Below are 19,748 nucleotides of genomic sequence, written 5' to 3'. Positions count from 1 at the left end.
GGTATAAGATGAGCAAATCTTTGTCCATTTGGAGAAAGGGAGTATTTGAGAAGCTGTATTTGTCCCAGTGTACTAGCCATTCCCTAATTTGCTGATTAATCATTTTCCTGTCTGTGTGTGTTAATTAGGTAGCAGTCAGGAGGGAAACAACCAAAGGACAGTGTAATGGAGATGACAGTGAGGTTTAAAATTCCTCAACAGCCAAGGGGTCCCTGTCAGCTCAGAAGGAGTAGATTCAGATTTAATTTTTAGACATCTCATTGTTTCGCTGCTGACCTCTTCTTCCTATCCCTGTGACTGCTGTTGAACACAGTTAGTCATTTTCACATTCTTCCTCTCTCACGCTCTCTGTTCCTCTTTCTCAGCCCACTCCTCCACTACCAACTAATCTCTGATTTCCATAGCTGTGGAGGGCTTCGGTGATGGGAGTGCGATCTAATGATTAGTTTTAATGGAACCATTGAATGATTCCAAGTAGAATCCCTGCTTTTGCTTCGATTAACCAAATCCACTCACCATCTGTGAGTGAGGGTAGAGATGGGGTTTGGAGGGGGGGTGTAGCCGAGTCGGCAGCTTTATGTGATATCTGAACAACTAGCATCTCCCCTGGCAAAATTCACATGCCAGAGACTACTAATGAAGGACTGAGCAGATGTCTGGATGAACAGAAAATGATAAAAGGAGAAGGTAACAAGCCACCCCTCTGCAGGTTCATTCAGATCAGAATGTTTGTGCGAGTGAGAGAGTGTTTGAGGCAACAGCAGAACAGAGAATAGTGTGTCTTTTTCTATGTCTGGTTTATCAGAATCTTGCTGTGTGGATGAGGCTAAATGGTGAACCCTATGATGGATGGCTAATGTTCTACAGGGTCACACACACACATTCTCACACTTTAAGCACTGACCTGGTATAAGGTCATTACCCACACATTGCCTTTGCTGAATAAATCACAGTTTGAATCACACAAATGTGTACATACATGCACACAGACATGCTAACAATAGCTTTGAGAGTTTCAGAGGAATCAACTGAACATGGAAAAGCAATATCCATTTGATTACATTATGTCTGTGTGACAGTGTGAGTTTACTGATTAACTTCTGTCTGTGCAATATACTATAGATTAATTTATGTCACAGAGTGTGAAATAGAGAGTGTGTGTGGGTAAGCGAGGTAGATGACAATGAGTTATGATAGGCTTAAGTTGGTGAGAAAGATATCAATTGGTCAGGTGATTGGGTGACATTTTACTGTGAACGTAATCCCTTTTCAGTGCTCCCAATTTGTTCCTCTGTCACTGCTCTGTCCAATCCCAATCTGTACACACACACACACACACACACACACACACACACACACACACACACACACACACACACACACACACACACACACACACACACACACACACACACACATATCACAACTACTACTACCAGACTTTTAATTACTATTGTTAATAATGCACAATTTAAAAACTTGCCTCCCAATCCCCCCTTCCCTGATACGCACATGTGTACATATTGGACTATAAATTGTGCTTTACTGTATTATACTTATACTGTATTATACTGCTAAAAAGTTGATTCTATTCTACTGAGCCATTTACTTTATGTTCGTATTCTTATCTTTGTTGCATTGTCGGGAAGGAACCTGCAAGGAAGCATTTTGTTGAACGGTGTATACAATGTGCATCCTGTACATACGACTAATAAAACGCTAAACTTGAAACACACACACACACACACACACACACACACACACACACACACACACACACACACACACACACACACACACACACACACACACACACACACACACACACACACACACACACACACACACACACACACACACACACACACACTGGATGTTCTCTATGAACCCTGCCTCTTACACACTGAATGGATGAACCCATTCCCCTGCCCCCTCTTCTGTGGATGGATGGTCTACACTGGTGGCATGATTCCAGCTACATCACAATCTGAGGAAAGCTTATCCTTCCATATGTCCCTCCATCCATCCAGGAGTGAATCAAAATATAGACCAGGGATGTAACACTTAATTAACACCAGAGAGAAATGCCAAAGGTGAAGTGAATGGAGTGGAAAGGCCGTCCTCTTATAATAATAATAATTCATAATTATGGGGGGAGCGTGTTGCATTGAAGATGTAGGGGCTTGTGTGTGAAATTACACTGCAAATCCCACCCTACGTCCCAGTGATGTTGTCCACCATTGACATGTCATATTGACAGTGTCAGACATAAATGGTTTACAGTGTCAGGGTTTTCAAATGATAACAGTATCGGCATGTTTGGGTTTTTGGAATGAAACGTGTCAGAGTGTGTTTCTGTTTGGAAATGATGGATTGGTGAAGTTCTGCATTTTGGGAATGATGGAGTGTGGGGATGACAGCTCTGTTCTGTGGCTGGTATCTCCTGAGACAAACTATCACACTGAGACACATTGGGATGCAGAGATTTGATATAAACACCAAAGAGAAGCACAGTGAAAAGCTGTTTTCTGTTGCAGCAACACATCAACAGGACAGAGAGGCAGTCACCCTCCTTGTTCCTACACTTTCTCAGTTAAGAGATAGAATAGATTCTAAGGAAGCAGGTAGAAAAAGTGAGAGAGAGAAGAGTGAAGAGACATAGGAAGGGAGCGAAGACAGGAAAGAGAGAGGGAGTACAGAGAAAGAGGAAAATGAAGGATGATGAAAGTAGGGGAGATGCAGGAAGAGAGGAAGGGAGAGAGAGAGTTTAAAGAAAGGGAGACGCGTGGAGAGGTTTGTGAGACACAGTTGTTCTCCCCAGATGCTTGTTACAGGCAGAGCCTTCTGAAAGAGAACTGTGAGAGCAGCTGTGAGAGGAGCTGGGACACTGTACTGTTCGCTCCACAATAAACATGCAAATAGGAATAAATGTAGAATAGAATAAAAAATAATAGAAATCATCAATGGCAAAGACTGGTAATCAGGTCAGGCCACAAACAGCAGTAATTAAAAAGCCAATGCTCAAGGGAGGCTTTAGTCCTTAATGAGGTGCTATACGGTATGTGATTAACCAAGAGGAGCTTGTTGGGTAAATGAGAAGTAGGTTCCCCTGTCATGTCATTGATTATCGAAGGAGTCTTGTCCAGCCTCATAAAGTTGCGATGGTAATAAACATAAAGGGGGTGATTGGAAGAAGGGGGGGGGGGGTCTCCAGCCAAATCAAAGACTGAACAATCAGATGAGAAGGGGAAGGGGTGTGAGGATATGGAGGGGTCACAAATCTCTGGATGGCACGTGTTTTCCATCAATAAACAACAACAACAAATTAACCACTGACAATTAGTCTGGATTGGAATATCCATCTTTGTCGTTACTTGAAAATATTTAATTCTGCCCCCAGTTGAACGGCTGGTTTTCTGGACTGAGTATGTACATCATGCTAGACTGTCTATGTATTGCTGACTCCAGGTGGTCTATGCCTTTGTCTCTTTAAAGTGTTCTTCATCAATGCTGTCATTCTTCATGGAAAGGATGAAAGGAGGGAAACTGAAAACATTTTAATGTATTTTACAATGTTTTTGATGCAGTATATAAAACAAACTATTCTTAAACACACTACACCATACAGTACATACAAATGAACAAGTGATTTGCCCTTCAAGCTCAAATCTGCTTCAAAATAATACCAAATGTTTTAAAACTCCTTTTTTATTTGCCGTATGGAACAAATGAGGCCTGTGTGCGTTTGTGTTTCCTAAAGATTTGAATTAAGCGTTTACTGATTTAATTAACATTTCTCCCCTAATCTGTGCTGATGTGACGAGTTGACTGTGTGTGTGTGTGCGTTTGTGAGACACAGAGAGAGAGAGAGAGAGAGAGAGAGAGAGAGAGAGAGAGAGAGAGAGAGTGTGCAACTGTGTGTGTATATGTGTGACTGTGTATGTGCATGCAAGCATGCTGGTACACAGAGCAGTCCCATAACACACACAGTGCCTTAGGTGAACTTCTGTCCTGGTTGTATTTGGGAACAGAGCCAAATATTTGGGGAATGAAATTCAAACACTCTTAACAACCCAGTGGAGCCTGCATAGTCTGACACTCTAATAGTCTACTGCAATCATCCCTCTTAAGCTCTCACCCATCAACATAATGGAGATGCTTCAGTGTTTGTGTATATGATTAGATGAGAAATGGTACTGGTGGGACTGGTCTGAGGTCAATCTTCTGTATTTATGATTTCTGTGCTGTGAGCTGGAGAAACTGACACAAACACCCCTCTCAGTTTTATTGCAGTCTCGCTCCTCCTTCTCACATGACAATTTACTGTCATAACTCAGTGTCAGTGTGTGATAAATGGATGAATGTGCAGCTTTGATAATGTGTCTGTAAATTCCAATTCTTCCTTTCCCCAACCTGTGTTGTGTGTGTTCATTGTGTTGTTGTATGGCTGGATTGTATTTCCATTTCTCTTTGTATTTCCATTTCTCCTTGCAGTAAAGGGAGTGATGATTGTATAGGCCCCAGCCCAGCTCAGAGTGAGGGTGTGTGGGTCGGGGCCACTATGTGGCTTTTCTCTTCCTGTCACTGTAAAGTGTAAACTAATGCCATGAAGCCTCTCTCATGTATTACAGTATGGCCATTAGTGCGCTCACTGACCCCATGCGAGGGGTCTTTTATTCATGCTTTTAATGCTTTTAAGAGCTCAAATTGGGCTCCATTAATTGACACTACTTCAGTTTCCATGGAGCCACAACACTTTTCAATTTCCTTGCATTTATACACCCACTCCTTTACTTCTCCCCCTTTGCTATAAGCGCACGTGACAATGAGAAATCGTTATCATTTATGCAGAGACACCTATTTATAGAGAGGGTATTTTCTGATCCAAAAATGGTTTGGGTTGAGTAATCCCCTTTGATGTGAGGCCTTGCTCACACAGATCAATGCGCTCAATAGGCCTATGTGTAAAGTTCCCTATAGCTTATGCTTTATGGCCTACTAAGCACATCACTTGTCCTAAATTCTTGAATATACACTCTGAAACATGGTTGGTTATTTCATGACAGGAATATGACTAATCTAATGGCACAGGCCATATGACCAATATACAGTGCACTCGGAAAGTATTCAGACCCCTTGACTTTATCCGCATTTTGTTACGTTACAGCCTTATTCTAAAATGGATTAAATTACACACAATACCCCATAATGACAAAGTGAAAACAGAAATGTTTGCAAATGTATTCAAAATAAAAAACAGAAATACCAACACAGTGAAAATTGTACAATTAATATCCATTATGGCCGCCATAATTCAATAAAGGGGAGGAGGGTATAGTGGTCAGCCTTGAGAGCAACGTAGGTTATTAAATCATGCAACAACTATAAAAACAGACATTAACACGTGTATTTGTTTATTTCTAATGGACCCAGTTGAAAATTCAAGATGGCAGATTTTTCAAGATGGCCGCCATTGAAACTTTAAAAGAGAGTAAATGAAGTCACCCTTGCAGTGGACGTTTCAGTGAGGAGGCATACAAGTGGATCCAGTGCAGCGCACGTGATGAGGGCTTTTATAAGTGAAATCACGGAATCAAAGACTGTACACTATGTACATGTATGTACAACAAAATAACAAACAGGACATAGACTGGACAGATAACATAAACTGGGGAAAAACTGAAAGTACATTTAAACATAGTAGAGCTCATGCCTGTAGACTGCCAGCATGGCACCTTATCTCTGTCTGGCAAGACACAAATGACAAGGTTTAAATACATTTCAAACATGGCATTCACCTGGACCATACAATTCTCAGCCAATCAGAAATCACTTGTAGAATTAACTTTAAAAAAGGCATGAAATGCACAATCAACCTATTCCAGCATTAAATCAACCATTCTTAAATACATATACACTTCATCATAGTGTTTTAACAAGCATGAAGCATACATCAATAAATACATGTGTATTTCATTCAGATAGGTCCGGCCGACCAGATAAGTAGGCCAGATAGGTCCTTTCGGATAGGTAGGTCTAGCCAGATAGGTCAGGCCAGAAGGGTCCGGTTGGCCGGCTGGCCGGACGGCCAGATAGGTCGGGTCAGTCAGATAGGTAGGTCCGGCCAGATAGGTCAGGCTGGCCAGGTAGGTCAGTCCGGCCTGCCGGCCAGATAGGTAGGCCAAGTTGGCCGGCAGGCCAGAGAGGTATGTTCGGTCGACTGGCCACCCAGATAGATAGATCCGGACGGCCAGATAGGTAGGTTCGTATAGGTCCGGTGAACAACCCTTCAAATTATGTGGACATCTGTTCAACTTAGTGGATTCGGCTATTTCAGCACCCGTTGCTGAGAGGCGTATAAAATCGAGCACACAGCCATGCAATGTACATAGACAAACAATGGTAGTAGAATGACTTTCAATGTGGCACCATCATAGGAAGTCGGTTCATCAAATTACTACCCTACAAGAGCTTCCCCGGTCAACTGTAATTGCTGTTAGTGTGAAGTGGAAACATCTAGGAGCGACAACGGCTCAGCTGCGAGGTGGTAGGCCACACAACCTCACAGAATGGGACCGCCCGAGTGCTGAAGCACGTAACGCGTAAAAGTAATCTGTCCTCGGTTGCAACACTCACTACCGAGTTCCAAACTGCCTCTGGAAGCAACATCAGCACAAATCTGTTCGTCAGGAGTTTCATGAGTTTCAAAATGTAAATTTTGGTGGAGGAGGGACAATGGTCTGGGGCTGGGAAAAAGGGACAAAGGTTCGGGCTAGGCTCCTTAATTTCAGTGAAGAGAAATCTTAACACTAATGCATTTAATGGCATTCTAGATTATTCTGTACTTCCAACTTTGTGGCAACACTTTGGGGAATAACCTTTCCTGTTCCAGCATGACAATGCCACCAGCCACAAAACGCGGTACATACAGAAATGGTTTGTTGAGATCGGTGTGAACTAACTTTCTTTTTTATTTAACCTTTATATAACTAGACAAGTCAGTTAAGAACAAATTCTTATTTACAATGACGGCCTAAACTTGCATGGCCTGCACAGAGCCCTGACCTAAACCCCATCGAACACCTTTGGGATGAATTGGAACGCTGACTGCGAGCAAGGCCTATTTGACTAACATGAGTGCTCGACCTCACTAGTGCTCTTGTGGCTGAATGGAAGCAAGTTACCACAGCAATGTTCAACATGCAGTGGAAAGCCTTCCCAGAAGAGTGGAGGCTGTTGTATCAGTAAAGGGGGTGAGAAACTCCATGTTATTGCCCATGATTTTGGAATGAGATGTTTGACGAGCAGGTGTCCACATCCTTTTGGCCACGTAGTGTATGACATGCAGGGGCAGCAAGTAGAGCTTAATTGCAAATCACATGTTCATCATCATAAAGGTTGGAGTGAACTGTATGGAATGGTGGGATGGGATGGGAAAATAAATAATACAAAAATACATAATAATTTATGTCCATGAGACATACATTTGAAGTTGGAAGTTTACATACACTTAGGTTGGAGTCATTAAAACTTGTTTTTCAACAACTCCCCAAATTTCTCGATAACAAACTATAGTTTTGGCAAGTCGGTTAGGACATCTACTTTATGCATCACACAAGTAATTTTTCCAACAATTGTTTACAGACAGATTATTTCAGTTATAATTCACTGTATCACAATTCCAGTGGGTCAGAAGTTTACATACACTAAGTTGACTGTGCCTTTAAACAGCTTAGAAAATTCCAGGACATTATGTCATGGCTTTAGAAGCTTCTGATAGGCTAATTGACATAATTTGAGTCAATTGGAGGTGTACCGGTGGATGTATCTCAAGGCCTACCTTCAAACTCAGTGCCTCTTTGCTTAACATCCTTGGAAAATCAAAAGAAATCAGCCAAGACATCAGAAAACAATTGTAGACCTCCACAAGTCTGGTTCATCCTTGGGAGCAATTTCCAAATGCCTGAAGGTACCACGTACATCTGTACAAACAATAGTACGCAAGTATAAACACCATGGGACCACGCAGCCGTCATACCGCTCAGGAAGGAGATGCGTTCTGTCTCCTAGAGATGAATGTACTTTGGTGCGAAAAGTGCAAATCAATCCCAGAACAACAGCATAGGACCATGTGAAGATTCTGGAGGAAACAGGTACAAAAGTATCTATATTTCTTCAGTAAAACGAGTCCTATATCGACATAACCTGAAAGGCCGCTCAGCATGAAAGAAACCACTGCTCAAAAACCGCCATAAAAAAGCCAGACTAAGGTTTGCAACTGCACATGGGGACATAGATTGTACTTTTTGGAGAAATGTCCTCTGTTCTGATGAAACAAAAATAGAACTGTTTGGCAATAATGACCATCGCTATGTTTGGAGAAAAAAGGGGGAAGCTTGCAAGCCGAAGAACACCATCCCAACCGTGAAGCACGGGGGTGGCAGCATCATGTTGTGGGGGTGCTTTGCTGTGGAAGGAACTGGTATACATCACAAAATAGATGGCATCATGAGGAAAGACAATTATGTGGATATATTGAAGCAACATCTCAAGACATCAGTCAGGAAGTTAAAGCTTGGTTGCAAATGGGTCTTCCAAATGGACAATGACCCCAAGCATACTTCCAAAGTTGTGGCAAAATGGCTTAAGGACAACAATGTCAAGGTATTGGAATGGCCATCACAAAGCCCTGACCTCAATAGTGTAGAAAATTTGTGGGCAGAACTGAAAAAGCGTGTGCGAGCAAGTAGGCCTACAAACCTGACTCAGTTACACCAGCTCTGTCAGGAGGAATGGCCAAAATTCACCCAACTTATTGTGGGAAGCTTGTGGAAAGCTACCTGAAACATTTGACCCAAGTTAAACAGTTTTAAGGCAGTGCTACCAAATACTAATTGAGTGTATGTAAACTTCTGGGAATGGGAACGTTATGAATGTGATGAAAGAAATAAAAGCTGAAATAAATCATTCTCTCTACTATTATTCTGACATTTCACATTCTAAAAATAAAGTGGTGATCCTAACTGACCTAAGACAGGGAATTTTTTACTCGCCGGCTTTGCATTCATGTTACCTGATGAAATTGCTGTACAATATGATCTTGTTGCCATCTGATGCACATTCAGATGTCATAAATCAGCACTGCAGAGCTCTTTCTCCCTGTACTATGCCTTGATTGTATTACTGTTGATGATATCTGGAAATGTGCATGTACCCCCTGGCCCATCTACAGTTGCTAGCCCCAAATTTGACTTGTGCTCTGATATCTTCTTCACTGATTTCTGTCAGGAATTGTGAAAACTGAGTTTAAATGTATTTGGCTAAGGTGTAAGTAAACTTCCGACTTCAACTGTATTAATATGTGAATAGTATTTATTGTCTTAGTGCCTTCAGAAACTATTCACACCCCTTGACTTTTTACAGATTTGATTGCGTTACAGCCTGCATTTAAAATTGATTTAATAGAGATGTTGTGTCACTGGCCTACACACAGTACCCCATAATGTCAAAGTGAATTTTCTTTTACATAATGAAAAGCTGAAATAAGTATTCAACCCCTTTGTTATGGCAAGCCTAAATAAGTTCTGGAATAAAAACAAGCCACATAATAAATTGCATTGACTCAGTCTGTATGCAATAAAATTGTTTAACATGGTTTCTGAATGACAACCTCGTCTCTGTAACCCACACACACACAATTATCTGTAAAGTCCCACAGATTTTTGCCTCCCATCCCATTTTGACCACCTCTCGCCGGCTTTGCATTCATGTTACCTGATGAAATTGCTGTACAATATGATCTTGTTGCCATCTGATGCACATTCAGATGTCATAAATCAGCACTGCAGAGCTCTTTCTCCCTGTACTATGCCTTGATTGTATTACTGTTGATGATATCTGGAAATGTGCATGTACCCCCTGGCCCATCTACAGTTGCTAGCCCCAAATTTGACTTGTGCTCTGATATCTTCTTCACTGATTTCTGCTCTCGTAAAATCCAGGGTTTTCTGCACGTTAACACTAGAAGCTTACACATAAAATAGATCAATTGAAAGTGTGGGTTCCCCGCTCCAATCCAGATGTGTTGGTCATTACTGAGACGTGGTTAAGGAAGAGTGTTTTGAGTACTGATGTTAACCTTTCTGGTTATAACCTTTTTCGGCATGACAGATCTTCCAAAGGTGGGGGAGTGGCAATCTTTACCAAGGATCACCTTCAGTGCTCAGTCTGTCCCCAAACAATTTGATTTGCTGGTTTTAAGTATTAAACTTTCAAATAGCTCTTTGTTGACTGTTGCTGGGTGCTATTGTCCTCCATCAGCTCCGGCCTGTACCCTACCTGCCCTGAGCTCTCTCCTGGCCCCTTACACTAAGTCTGAATTTGTCCTGCTAGGTGACCTAAACTGGGAAATGTTTAAACCACCTGACAAAGACCTAAAGCAATGGGACTCCCTAAATCTTTCTCAGATTATTACCGATCCTACAAGGTATTACTCCAAACACCCAGAAAAGGCTACTCCTCACAAATTATCCTGATAGGTATCAGTCTGGTGTTTTCTGTAATGACCTGTGTTCGTAATGGCTGCTCAGTGAAACGACCTGTCCTGATTTGTCATAGACGGTTGCTAAAAAACTTTAATGAGCAAGCTTTCCTTCATGAACTGGCCTCTGTAAAATGGTATAGAATCAGCTTGATCCCTTCTGTCAAAGACACTTGGACCTTCTTTTTTTCAATATTTTCAGTGGTATTGTTAGCAAACACACCCCATAAAGAAAACGAGAATTAAAAATAGGTTCAGCCCCTGGTTCGACGGTGATCTTGCAAAGTTACTCCACCTCAAGAATTGCATTTGGCAAAATGCTCGGCATACGCACACTCATGCTGACTGGCTCTCGTTCAGGCAAATGAGAAGTAAGTGCACTCAGGCAATCTGTAAGTTACTTTAAGGAGCAGTTTTCTCTCTGTGGGTCTAACCCCAAGAAGTTCTGGAAAACGGTTAAAGACCTGGAGAATAAACCCTCCTCCTCACAGCTGCCCATGTCCCTTAAAGTTTATGATGTGGATGTTACTGACAAGAAGCACATGGCTGAACTCTTTAGTCACCACTTCATTAAGTCAGGATTCATATTAGACTCAGCCATGCCTCCTTGCCCGTCCAACATTTCCTCATCTCCCACCCATTTACATTACATTTACATTACATTTAAGTCATTTGGCAGACGCTCTTATCCAGAGCGACTTACAAATTGGTGAATTCACCTTATGACATCCAGTGGAACAGCCACTTTACAATAGTGCATCTAAATCATTTAAGGGGGGGTGAGAAGGATTACTTTATCCTATCCTAGGTATTCCTTAAAGAGGTGGGGTTTCAGGTGTCTCCGGAAGGTGGTGATTGACTCCGCTGTCCTGGCGTCGTGAGGGAGTTTGTTCCACCATTGGGGGCCAGAGCAGCGAACAGTTTTGACTGGGCTGAGCGGGAACTGTACTTCCTCAGTGGTAGGGAGGCGAGCAGGCCAGAGGTGGATGAACGCAGTGCCCTTGTTTGGGTGTAGGGCCTGATCAGAGCCTGGAGGTACTGCGGTGCCGTTCCCCTCACAGCTCCGTAGGCAAGCACCATGGTCTTGTAGCGGATGCGAGCTTCAACTGGAAGCCAGTGGAGAGAGCGGAGGAGCGGGGTGACGTGAGAGAACTTGGGAAGGTTGAACACCAGACGGGCTGCGGCGTTCTGGATGAGTTGTAGGGGTTTAATGGCACAGGCAGGGAGCCCAGCCAACAGCGAGTTGCAGTAATCCAGACGGGAGATGACAAGTGCCTGGATTAGGACCTGCGCCGCTTCCTGTGTGAGGCAGGGTCGTACTCTGCGGATGTTGTAGAGCATGAACCTACAGGAACGGGCCACCGCCTTGATGTTAGTTGAGAACGACAGGGTGTTGTCCAGGATCACGCCAAGGTTCTTAGCGCTCTGGGAGGAGGACACAATGGAGTTGTCAACCGTGATGGCGAGATCATGGAACGGGCAGTCCTTCCCCAGGAGGAAGAGCAGCTCCGTCTTGCCGAGGTTCAGCTTGAGGTGGTGATCCGTCATCCACACTGATATGTCTGCCAGACATGCAGAGATGCGATTCGCCACCTGGTCATCAGAAGGGGGAAAGGAGAAGATTAATTGTGTGTCGTCTGCATAGCAATGATAGGAGAGACCATGTGCGGTTATGACAGAGCCAAGTGACTTGGTGTATAGCGAGAATAGGAGAGGGCCTAGAACAGAGCCCTGGGGACACCAGTGGTGAGAGCGCGTGGTGAGGAGACAGATTCTCGCCACGCCACCTGGTAGGAGCGACCTGTCAGGTAGGACGCAATCCAAGCGTGGGCCGCGCCGGAGATGCCCAACTCGGAGAGGGTGGAGAGGAGGATCTGATGGTTCACAGTATCGAAGGCAGCCGATAGGTCTAGAAGGATGAGAGCAGAGGAGAGAGAGTTAGCTTTAGCAGTGCGGAGCGCCTCCGTGATACAGAGAAGAGCAGTCTCAGTTGAATGACTAGTCTTGAAACCTGACTGACTTGGATCAAGAAGGTCATTCTGAGAGAGATAGCGGGAGAGCTGGCCAAGGACGGCACGTTCAAGAGTTTTGGAGAGAAAAGAAAGAAGGGATACTGGTCTGTAGTTGTTGACATCGGAGGGATCGAGTGTAGGTTTTTTCAGAAGGGGTGCAACTCTCGCTCTCTTGAAGACGGAAGGGACGTAGCCAGCGGTCAGGGATGAGTTGATGAGCGAGGTGAGGTAAGGGAGAAGGTCTCCGGAAATGGTCTGGAGAAGAGAGGAGGGGATAGGGTCGAGCGGGCAGGTTGTTGGGCGGCCGGCCGTCACAAGAAGCGAGATTTCATCTGGAGAGAGAGGGGAGAAAGAGGTCAGAGCACAGGGTAGGGCAGTGTGAGCAGAGCCAGCGGTGTCGTTTGACTTAGCAAACGAGGATCGGATGTCGTCGACCTTCTTTTCAAAATGGTTGACGAAGTCATCTGCAGAGAGGGAGGAGGGGGGGGAGGGGGAGGAGGATTCAGGAGGGAGGAGAAGGTGGCAAAGAGCTTCCTAGGGTTAGAGGCAGATGCTTGGAATTTAGAGTGGTAGAAAGTGGCTTTAGCAGCAGAGACAGAGGAGGAAAATGTAGAGAGGAGGGAGTGAAAGGATGCCAGGTCCGCAGGGAGGCGAGTTTTCCTCCATTTCAGGTCGGCTGCCCGGAGCCCTGTTCTGTGAGCTCGCAATGAGTCGTCGAGCCACGGAGCGGGAGGGGAGGACCGAGCCGGCCTGGAGGATAGGGGACATAGAGAGTCAAAGGATGCAGAAAGGGAAGAGAGGAGGGTTGAGGAGGCAGAATCAGGAGATAGGTTGGAGAAGGTTTGAGCAGAGGGAAGAGATGATAGGATGGAAGAGGAGAGAGTAGCGGGGAGAGAGAGCGAAGGTTGGGACGGCGCGATACCATCCGAGTAGGGGCAGTGTGGGAAGTGTTGGATGAGAGCGAGAGGGAAAAGGATACAAGGTAGTGGTCGGAGACTTGGAGGGGAGTTGCAATGAGGTTAGTGGAAGAACAGCATCTAGTAAAGATGAGGTCGAGCGTATTGCCTGCCTTGTGAGTAGGGGGGGAAGGTGAGAGGGTGAGGTCAAAAAAGGAGAGGAGTGGAAAGAAGGAGGCAGAGAGGAATGAGTCAAAGGTAGACGTGGGGAGGTTAAAGTCGCCCAGGACTGTGAGAGGTGAGCCGTCCTCATGAAAGGAGCTTATCAAGGCATCAAGCTCATTGATGAACTCTCCGAGGGAACCTGGAGGGCGATAAATGATAAGGATGTTAAGCTTGAAAGGGCTGGTAACTGTGACAGCATGGAATTCAAAGGAGGCGATAGACAGATGGGTAAGGGGAGAAAGAGAGAATGACCACTTGGGAGAGATGAGGATCCCGGTGCCACCACCCCGCTGACCAGAAGCTCTCGGGGTGTGCGAGAACACGTGGGCGGACGAAGAGAGAGCAGTAGGAGTAGCAGTGTTATCTGTGGTGATCCATGTTTCCGTCAGTGCCAAGAAGTCGAGGGACTGGAGGGAGGCATAGGCTGAGATGAACTCTGCCTTGTTGGCCGCAGATCGGCAGTTCCAGAGGCTACCGGAGACCTGGAACTCCACGTGGGTCGTGCGCGCTGGGACCACCAGATTAGGGTGGCCGCGGCCACGCGGTGTGGAGCGTTTGTATGGTCTGTGCAGACAGGAGAGAACAGGGATAGATAGACACATAGTTGACAGGCTACAGAAGAGGCTACGCTAATGCAAAGGAGATTGGAATGACAAGTGGACTACACGTCTCGAATGTTCAGAAAGTTAAGCTTACGTAGCAAGAATCTTATTGACTAAAATGATTGAAATGATACAGTACTGCTGGAGTAGGCTAGCTGGCAGTGGCTGCGTTGACTTTGTAGGCTAGCTGGCAGTGGCTGCGTTGTTGACACTACACTAATCAAGTTGTTCCGTTGAATGTAATAGTTTCTACAGTGCTGCTATTCGGGGGCTAGCTGGCTAGCTAGCAGTGTAGATTACGTTACGTTACGTTAAAAGAACGACAATAGCTGGCTAGCTAACCTAGAAAATCGCTCTAGACTACACAATTGTCTTTGATACAAAGACGGCTATGTAGCTAGCTAGCTACGATCAAACAAATCAAACCGTTGTACTGTAATGAAGTGAAATGAAAATGTGATACTACCTGTGGAGCGAAGCGGAATGTTGACCGGGTTGTAGAAGTTCTATTCGGTAGACGTTGGCTAGCTGTTGGCTAGCTAGCTAGCAGTATCTCCTACGTTAAGGACGACAAATAGCTGGCTAGCTAACCTCGGTAAATTAAGATAATCACTCTAAGTCTACACACTCTAAACTACACAATTATCTTGGATACGAAGACAGCAAAGACAACTATGTAGCTAGCTAACACTACACTAATCAAGTCGTTCAGTTGAGTGTAATAGTTTCTACAGTGCTGGTATTCGGAAGACGGTGGACGTTAGCTAGCTGCTGGGCAGATAGCAGTGTAGACTACGTTAGGACGACGAAATACGATAATTACGCAATTATCTTTGATACAAAGACGGCTATGTAGCTAGCTAAGAAGAAATTGCTAAGATTAGACAAATCAAACCGTTGTACTATAATGAAATGTAATGAAAAGTTATACTACCTGCGGACCGAAGTGTAGATGCGACCACCCCGTCTAATGAGACTATCTCCAATGCTTCTCCCTCTTTTTCCCCTGCCCCGCAACAAAGTTTCTCCCTGTAAGCAGTCACTGAGTCCGGGGTGCTACAGGAGCTCCTGAAACTTGACCCCAAAAAAACATCTGGGTTTAAACACTTTCTTCTTTACGGTTGCTGCCTTTATCATTACCAATCCTATCTCCGACCGTTTTAACCTGTCTCTCCTTTCTTGGGAGGTTCCCATTGCTTGGAAGGCAGCCACGGTTCGTCCTTTATTTAAAGGGGAAAATCAAGCGGATCCTAACTGTTATAGGCTTATTTCTATTTTGCCCTGTTTATCAAAAGTGTTCGAAAAACTTGTCAATAATCAACTGACTGGCTTTCTTTCAAAGAGTGCCGTGTATAAAGTCAGAAAAGCTGCTGTCTCAGCCACTGCCTGTCACCAAGGGAGTACCCCAAGACTCAATCCTAGGCCCTATGCTCTTCTCAATTACATCAACAACATAGCTCAGGAAGTAGGAAGCTCTCTCCTCCATTTGTGTGCAGATGATACAGTCTGTATATTGTGTTAAATGTTCTACAACAAAGCATTCTTAGTGTCCAACAAGCTTTCTCTACCCTTAACCTTGTTCTGAACACCTCCAAAACAAAGGTTATGTGGTTTGGTAAGAAGAATGCCCCTCTTCCCACAGGTGTGATTACTACCTCTGAGGGTTTAGAGCTTGAGGTAGTCACCTCATACAAGTACTTGTGAGTATGGCTAGACTGTTCTTCTCTCAGCACATATCAAAGCTGCAGGCTAAAGTTAAATCTAGACTTGATCGCTCCTCTTTCACCCAGTTGCCAAACTAAACCTGATTCAGAAGACCATCCTACCCATGCTAGATTACAGAGACATCATTTATAGATCGGCAGGTAAGGGTGCGCTCGAGCGGCTAGATGTTCTTTACCATTCGGCCGTCAGATTTGCCACCAATGCTCCTTATAGGACACATCACTGCACTATACTCCTCTGTAAACTGGTCATCTCTGTATACCTGTCACAAGACCCACTGGTTGATGCTTATTTATAAAACCCGCTTAGGCGTCACTCCCCCCTATCTGAGGTATCTACCGCAGCCCTCATCCTCCACATATAACACCCGTTCTGCCAGTCACATTCTGTTAAAAGTCCCCAAAGCACACACATCCCTGGGTTGCTCGTCTTTTCAGTTCCCTGCAGCTAGCGACTGGAACGAGCTGCAACAACCATTCAAACTGGACAGTTTTATCTCAATCTCTTCATTCAAAGACTCAATCATAGACACTCTTACTGACAGTTGTAGTTGCTTTGCGTGATGCATTGTTGTCTCTATCTTCTTGCCCTTTGTGCTGTTGTCTGTGCCCAATAATGTTTGTATCATGTTTTGTGCTGCTACCATGTTGTGTTGCAACCATGTTGTTGTCATGTCGTGTTGCTACCATGCTGTGTTGTCATATGTTGCTTCCTTGCTATGTTGTTGTCTTAGGTCTCTCTTTATGAAGAGAGTGTTGTCTCTCTTGTCGTGATGTGTGTTTTGTCTATATTCATATTTTATCATTTTTGCATTTTTAATCTCCGTCCCTGTGGGAGGCCTTTTGACTTTTGGTAGGCCGTCATTGTAAATAGGAATTTGTTCTTAACTGACTTGCCTAGTTAAATAAAGGTTAAATACAAATGTATTTAAAAAAATACACCCAGTCACTACAAAGATACAGGTATCCTTCCTATCTCAGTTGCCGAAGAGGAAGGAAATCGCTCAGGGATTTCATCATGGGGCCAATGGTGACATCAAAACTGTTATAGAGTTTAATGGCTGGGATAGGAGAAAACAAAGGATGGATCAACTGTCACACCCTTATCTGTTTCACTTGTCTTTGTGCTTGTCTCCACCCCCCTCCAGGTGTTACCCATCTTCCCCATGTGTTCTCTGTTTGTCTGTTGCCAGTTCGTTTTGTTTTGTCAAGCCTACCAGCGGCTTTCCCGTGCTCCGGTTTTTCTCTAGTTCCTGTTTCTAGTTTTCCCAGTTTTGACCATTCTGCCTGCCCTGACCCTGAGCCTGCCTGCTGTTCTGTACCTTGCCACACCACCCTGGATTACTGACCCCTGCCTGCCATGAGCCTGTCATTCTGTACCTTTTGTACTCTGCTCTGGATTACTGACCTCTGCTTGCCCTTGACCTATCGTTTGCAAGAATGTTGGTGGCTGCATCATGTTATGGGTATGCTTGTAATCGTCAAGGACTATGGAGTTTTATTCGGATAAAAACAAAGGGAATAGAACTAACCACAGGCAAAATCCTAGAGGAAAACCTGGTTTAGTCTGCTTTCCAGCAGACACTGGGAGACAAATTCACCTTTCAGCAGGACAATAACCTAAAACACAGGGGCCAAATATACACTGGAGGGACTGGCCTAGTTACAGTTTCGACTTAGTTCATCTTGAAAATCTATGGCAAAACTTTAAAATGGCCGTTTAGCAATGACCAACAACCCATTTGACAGAGCTTGAAGAATTAAAAAAAATAATAATGTGTAAATATTGTACAATCCAGGTGTACAAAGCTCTTAGAGACTTACTCAGAAAGACTCAAAGCTGTAATCGCTGTCAAAGGTGATTCTAACATGTATTGACTCAGGCGTATGAATACTTATGTAAATTAGATATTTATGTTTTTAATTTTCAATAAATGTCATTATGGGTTACTGTGTGTTGACATTTTTTTTTTAATTCAGGCTGTAACAACAACATGTGGAACAAGTCAAGGGCTATGAATACTTTCTGAAGGAGCAAAACTGAAATAGCCCATCATTTATTTTTAAAAATGGGTCAAAGAATGGGAAAAATTTCAGAAAGTTGATTGTCAAAAAACAGTGCAAGAAGACAGTACTCTTTAAACACACGCATCCAATTCGCTGTCTATCAATGCAGCGATCAACACAGGACTGTATGTGATATGAGGGTGTGAGCCGAATCGAGGGGCGGAAACGAGGGGCGGGAAATCAGAACAGGGGAAGCTCTCCTGATGGATGAGACACCTGAAAGTTGTCTTTCTTCATATTTGACCGTCGGGACAAAGTTTTCTAAATAACATAACTACTACATATTCACCATCTGCAACAATGTAAAAAACACTTCACTAATCACTAAAAGCGAAAACTGGGCAGCATCCTCGAATGCTGCACCTCTGGAATTTAATTAGTTAGCTAAGCTGTTAGCTCTGAGTTTCAGGGCAGCAGTTTAATGGGCACAGTACATTTTCTATCTGAAATCTGCAGAATATTAAACATGACTGTGGGTGAATATATATGTACATACAAGGTAAACAATCTACAATTCAAGAATAACTCACACGACGATCAGGTACTTCAAATTCCGTTGTGTATTTTCGACTTCTTCTCTTTAAATTGCCACAGAAAAATGTCCTGAAAAGATTGGCGAATCGGGGTGATAGGAATAGAAAGCTGGACTTCCATAGATTCAAATAACATATCGATCATGTTGATAAGGAATTGTCTAAACCGCAGAAAAAAAACTAGAAACGCATCTCCAAGTTGTAAAATTAGCAAAGATTGGAGGAGAACAGCTCTGCTGAAAGCGACATGTACTAGCTCCAGTTACAATTAAATAATGTATTTCCAGTAACAACATAGTCAAATACAAGTTAACAAAGGTAATACCAACACACTGATGAACTGTTAGGTATGCGTAACTGGCTGTAAGGGAGTCAGGTTCAGGAGAGCAGAAGTTGGGTAGCCAAAGGAGCCTTTTATTTCCGCGAACAAAACACACGGCACTAAGAACACTAAACACAATATGGGTTGACATAACCCAGCGCAACCAGCCTAGCGTGCACATACACAAAACAACAAACAATTCCACACACAGACATGGGGGGAACAGAGGGTTCTGTACACGTCTAATACTGAGGGAATAGAAACCAGGTGTGTAGGAAAACAAGACGAGACAAATGGAAAAATAAAAGGTGGATCGGCGATGACTAGAAAGCCAGTGACGTCGACTGACGAACATCGCCCGAACAAGGAGAGGAACCGACTTTGGCAGAAGTCATGACAGTACCCCTCCCTTGACGCGCGGCTCCAGCAGCGCGCCGACACCGGCCTCGGGGACGACCCGGAGGGCAAGGTGCAGGGCGGTCCGGACGGAGACGGTGGAACTCCTGCATTGAAGGGTCCAACACGTCCTCCACCGGAACCCAGCATCTCTCCTCCGGACCGTACCCCTCAATAAGACCTCGGAAACCTACCCACATTAACTCTCTCCACCTGCCCGTTACTCTCAGGGTGAAAACCCGAGGTAAGGCTGATCGAGACCCCCAATCGTTTCATGAACGCCCTCCAGACCCTCGAAGTGAACTGGGGACCCCGATCAGACACTATATCCTCAGGACCCCGTAGTGCCGGAAGACGTGCGTAAACAAGGCCTCCGCAGTCTGTAGGGCCGTAGGGAGACTGGGCAGAGGAAGGAGATGGCAGGACTTAAA

Source organism: Oncorhynchus masou, chromosome 2, assembly GCF_036934945.1.
Source record: "Oncorhynchus masou masou isolate Uvic2021 chromosome 2, UVic_Omas_1.1, whole genome shotgun sequence".
Classification (NCBI taxonomy): domain Eukaryota; kingdom Metazoa; phylum Chordata; class Actinopteri; order Salmoniformes; family Salmonidae; genus Oncorhynchus; species Oncorhynchus masou.
Note: the sequence above shows the minus strand (reverse complement) of the source record.